Source organism: Orycteropus afer, unplaced genomic scaffold (assembly GCF_000298275.1).
Source record: "Orycteropus afer afer isolate SDZICR_OR568_19922 unplaced genomic scaffold, OryAfe1.0 scaffold00412, whole genome shotgun sequence".
In the NCBI taxonomy this organism is placed as follows: domain Eukaryota; kingdom Metazoa; phylum Chordata; class Mammalia; order Tubulidentata; family Orycteropodidae; genus Orycteropus; species Orycteropus afer.
The window spans coordinates 2,038,335-2,044,269 of record NW_006921999.1 but is presented as its reverse complement, the minus strand read 5'-3'; the positions used below and the strand labels follow the sequence as shown (position 1 = coordinate 2,044,269).

General features: G+C 32.9%; 1 pseudogene; it reads right to left on the bottom strand.

Annotated features, from left to right (window-relative positions):
- Positions 1-1,019: 1,019 nt before the first annotated feature.
- On the bottom strand, positions 1,020-1,942 carry LOC103208097 (annotated as a pseudogene).
- Positions 1,943-5,935: the final 3,993 nt, after the last annotated feature.

The window sequence follows — 5,935 nt, the reverse complement described above, 5'->3', positions numbered from 1 at the left end:
CATATTATTTGGATCAGTGTAAATGTCTCTTAAAGAGGAGGTTTGAAAAATATCTTGCTTAAGAATTATTTAGGAGTGCATGAATACTTTTGAAACAGAGAATTTATACAGGCTGTGTCTTCCTTTAGAAGACCAGAAGATTAGAAACCTTTTTAAATATCTGTGTCTGGAAATGCAAGAGCTAAATTATGTTACAACCCATAGTAATTTCCTGATTTGTTCCTAGTGATGACTATGTTTTATGTTTATGCTTGAGCATTGATTTAAAACAACACTACCAACAACAAAAAGTAAGTAGAGTCTGCCCTTAGAGTTTCACAAATGATTTTTATGATAATAATAACTTGTAATTAAGAAAAGCATATCTAGTTTAAATTTTTTATTCATTCTTTTAAGAATTATTTACTCATTCATTTAAGAAAACAGGACAAGTGCTCAACTACCATTACAGAACATTTAGTTCAAGGATTCTAGACAGGAATCTTGATCAAAAGGGGAGAAATTTGAGAAGAATTTAAAATTCTCATGGATTCCAAACTTTCTGGAGCCATGAAGCTTGGATGAATTCCCAAAACTATTGTCCTGAGATAATCTTTAAACCTTAAGCCAAAAGTATCTCCTGAAATCTTACAATCAAATAATTATTTAACTTAACTAGTATAGAATGTCTGTCTTGAGTCTTATATTCTTTTAAAAACTATCTATTTGGGATTAAATTGACAAAAGCAACTCAAAAGATTAGATTGGATCCTTAGGAAGAAGTGAGTTTACATTAGTGGGGGAAGAACAACTTAGAAAAATAACATGAGAAAGGTTGCACAACTCAACCAATGCAGTCAGTATCATGAATTACAGAAGTAGAAACTGTTGAATTAATGTATGTTTTGTTATGTATATTCTCCACAACAACAACAAATTCAATAAAATTTTAAGAATGCTAGACCAGATATTATGATTTATTTACACAGAAAGTGAAATGAAATGAAAAAAAAATAGTAAAAATTTTCCTGAAAAAATATTTATTCCTTTATGACTTTTCTCAGTGCACCTAAAACTTCCTTGTTTCTTAGGCTGTAAATAAAGGGGTTAAGTAGGGGAATAATAATTGTGTAAAATAGTGAATATATCTTATCCTGATATATATCTGACCCAGACCCAGGACGCACATACATGAAAAAGAGAGTGCCATAGAACAAAGAGACAGAAAGAAGATGGGCACTGCACGTGGAGAAGGCTTTGCTTCTGCCCTTTTCAGATTTCTTTCTCAGGATAGCAAAGAGGACACGTGTATAAGAGACTATGATGGTCAGAAAAGTAAAAGCTTGTATAAAAGCAGCAAATATGAAAACTACAAATGCATTAATAGATGGGTCAGTGCAAGAAATTTTATATAGTGGCAAGATTTCACAGTAGAAATGATGTATTATATTGGACCTGCAGAAGGTTAATCTAAATAATAATCCTACATGAATTATAGGATGCAGAAAACCAACTACATATGAAATACTTATCAACCAAATGCACAGTCTATTGGACATTACCAGTGGATACAGCAAAGGGTTACATATGGCAACATAACGGTCATAGGCCATCACTACCAGGAGGAAACATTCTGTGGTTGCACTGGAACCAAAAAAATAATATTGAGCCATGCACTCAAAGAGAGATATCATTTGACTCTTGTCTAAGATATTGATAAGCATTCTCGGTGTCACAGAGGATGAAGTGCAAGCATCTGCAAAGGCTAGACCACCAAGGAATAAGTACATGGGTGTGTGAAGATGGGGTCCTTCCAGATGAGAGCAATCAGTCCAAGATTCCCCACCATGGTGACAAGGTAGATCCCCAAAAACATCAGGAACAAGGGGATCTGCAGCTCTGGACGATCTGTAAGTCCTGTGAGAACAAATTCTGTCACCAGAGTCTTGTTTGTCTCCATCATATCCACCCAGACTGATCACTGCATGAGAGAATAGGTAAAGAAAAAATGAATCTAAGTTCATGCAAAACGATGTTGGATTGTAATGTCGTATTTCTCTGTGTTGGACACTGCTTACTCAACTAATATGCAGAGGTGGTGTTCCTCTTTAGGAAAACTCACCTAAATGTTAAGTATTTTATACATGTTTTGAGAAATGCAGTATATATATATAGTATATATATATATATATAATTTCATACAAAATAAGGAATAAAATACTATATTTTATGATAAAATGTCTTAAAACAAGATTTTGGTTCTGGTTTAAAAGTGTTTACTTACCTTCTTAGGAACTCTTTCATATCTATTCTACTAAACAAAAAATGGGATCTATCTGTTTTATTTGTGATATATGTTATTATTTCCTCCTAAGACATTAAGGAATTGACTAATAGGACAGAAAGTTAAATTTAATTTCTGCTGTCTTCTGTACATTATGATTATGTTCTTTGTTCAAATACTAAATTAAACTACCCCAAATTTTTAAAGGTTTTATAATTTTCCCCCAATAAACTCTCATTCATTTAGTCAGCAAATACTTGCTGTTGTATCATATTGAGTATTATATTGAGTATTTATTGAGAACAAGTTTAAGGCAATACCATTCTTACTTCAGTCACACACAGAATTTCCAATTCTAGTGTTACACAAATAATGCTAAAATAACTCTTATTTTAAGAGGAAAAACAACCAACTTGTTTGCAGATTTTAGATCCAAGAGCTATCATTAAACATGATGCTGTAGATAATTATTACTCAGTTAACTAAGAAAGGCTTTTATAATTTCAGAGGCACATAATTCTAAAGTGATCTTTCAGATTTGTTTTACTGCTGTGTTTAGCATTTTTTAATATTTTTGACTACGAATGTCAAGACTGTCAAACGTTTGTCATGAAACATTACAAACGACACAACAGTAGAAAGAATGGCTGGTGTTTTGAATATTTGGATTAAATTTAACTGATTAAAAAAATCATAAATTTTGCTTGAATAACAATTGAACGAGGAGAAAAGATAAGCCACACAATAGGTGATGACTGACAATAAAAAAGTAAGGCAGAAAAGAACCCAAAGTTAAAAATATGTCACTGTGTTTTACAAGTGAGATATCCACTGTGGGAATCCAAATGAAAATATCTAAGTCAATAATATCACTATTACAATTTATTCTTTTACAGACAATCTGTGTATAATTCCAGACAAAGAAATGGTTCATATATTTAAATTATTTCCTTAATAATCTAAAGCAAGATCTACCCAATTAAATATTAAAAAAAAAAAGAAAAGAAAACTCACTGCCATCAAATCGGATCCGACTCATAGCGACCCCTCCTTGGGTTTCCCAGATGGTATCACTAAGGAAATAGATTCCCCAACCTTCCTTCCAAGGAGTGGCTGGTGGGTTTGAACCGCCAGCCTACTGGCTAGCAGTCAAATACCTTAGGCACTACACCACCAGAGCTTCTACTCAATTACATATAGCTGATCAAAATATATAACCATCCAAAGAAATATTTACAAGTTTTCGATTCACATCTCCCAGGCTTTTATGACAAGGTCAGCCAAGTACATGTCATGCACACATACATTACTATTTGTATAATCAACTCACCAATTCTGTATAGACCTAGCTGAAGACTGCACTCCCCAATTCTAGCCTGAAATTAATTTCTTAAAGCATATACTGTGTAATGCAAAAAAGAAGTAACAATGGGGGGGATTTAAGAAAGACAGGCTTTGTGAAAAATAAATTTCTGACAGGAATAATCCTTAAATAGTAAAAATATATAGAACAATCAGGGTATTGTACATAGAAACACACAGGTTTTTTTTCCATTTAAAAAGAGAGTAAAAGTCCTGGTAACACAGTGCATAAGCAGCTTGGCTGCTAAATCAAAAAGTCCTCTGTGGGAGAAAGATGTGGCAGTCTGCTTCCATAAAATTCAAACCCAAAATCCATTGCTGTTTAGTTGATTCCCACTTATAGTGGTAACCCTATAGGCTATAAATCTTTTTAGAATCACATAGCTACATTTTTCTTTTAGGGAGCATTTGGTGGTTTTGAACTGCCAATCTTCATGGTTAGCAACTGACCTCTGTAAACAATGTGCCATCAGAACTCCCCATAAAGACTACAGTCCTGGAAACCCTATGGGGCTGTTCTACTCTGAATCCGCTCCATAACAATGAATTTGACTCGTGTTTTGTTTTGTTTTGTTTTGTGTTTTGTTTTTTATTTCGTGGAGAATACTTAGGAGCTCTGGTGACATAGTCCCTAAGGCATTGGACTGCTAACCAGAAGGTTGGCGGCTCAAACTCACCAGTCACTCCACGACAGGAAGACTGAGCAATCTCCTTCCATAAAGATTTACCACCTCGGAAACCCAAAGGGGGTGCCTGTGAGTCCGAATGGATTCAATGGCAGTGACTGGGTTTTTTTTTTTGTTTTGTTTTGTTTTGTTTTTGTTGTTGTTTTGTTTTGTTTTGGGAGATTATTCTCCATTTTCATTCAGATAGAAGATATATATTAAAATCCCAAACCTCTTTTTCCATTTTGAATTAAAATTAAATTTCTATTGTGAATTAAAATTGAAACTCTATTCTGACATTAAAAAGCAGTAAAAGAGATTGGGAATGTTTGCAGTAATCATTGCTAAGTACATTCTGTCAAATCACAGAAAAGTGGAGGATTATCTTTATTTTACACTCTGCCAAGAACAAAATGATGAGATGTGGCTCTTTTCTGGATATTTCCAGAGAAAAGTACAAAAGAAAAACCAAATCAAGGAGGAAGGCATGGTCTCTCTTAGAAGTCATATTTCTATGATTCTTAGCTATTAGAAAATCTTCCTTATTCTGTGAGGTTTCCAAAGTAAAGGGTAGAAAAATTTTTACTTTTTAAAGATACAAATAAATTCTTAAAGAGATTTGTTTAATACTTCAATATCTTAATGGAGAAAATGTTTTAGAAAGTGTAACAAAATGTCAAAATCTTTAAATCTCAATTCTGCCTCTAAATTACTAAGCAACGATACCTAAAATGCTTTACAACTCTGATTTTAAGATTCTCATCTGTATGTAATGCATTGGATCATTTCCAAGGCTCATTTCCATCCACAGTCTATGAGCCCTTACCTATTCTCTGCTATTTAGTAGGCATCGTAGCATAGTGGTTAAGCATACAGACTCTAATCCAACTATACTAGTGCAAATCTTTCTACAACTACAAAGTTTTATTCCCATAAGGATTCAGAGGAATTAAACAAAATCTTTACTTAGCTATTAAGTTGATTCTGTTCCATGTGTTAGAAAAATCATGAGGGGAAAAAATAATTCAGGCATTTTGGCAGCTCTTAAGGAACGTTGATGATTCAAGGACATATTTTATCACTTTTCATGGAAAGAATAATGACAATAAAATTAAATATTACATTCTCACCCACTCTCTGTAAGTAGAAGCACAGATGCCATAGAAGAGTAAGTTTTCATGAAGAAATCTTGAAATACAAGGAAATGAAGACATCAAAGACAACTATTCCTCCTATATTAATCTTCTTTGAGAACTGCAGTTAGGAGGAAATAATACTTATTGCCTCTGATATTCATGCCTATTTGTTGAAATAATATTCATAATAATACCTCCAAAGGATTCCTTGTGGGATAAAGTCAATCTTTTGGGCATTGTAGACTAATCAACAAATTACCTTTGATACACCTATTTGTAACTATTGTTTTTCAAGGGTGTTTTTCTTTCTATCTTTCTTTTGAAAACAAAGACATTACAGATTCATTGTAGAAAAATATTGAAAACATAGAAAGTAACAAAGAAAAAAATTACCAGAATCTCACTAACTACCCATAACTCTTTCCAACTTTTGCCAATGCATATACCCCTATTTATGTATTATGATGTATTTATGTATGCTTTTAAAAATAAAAATTCTGGTACTTCTA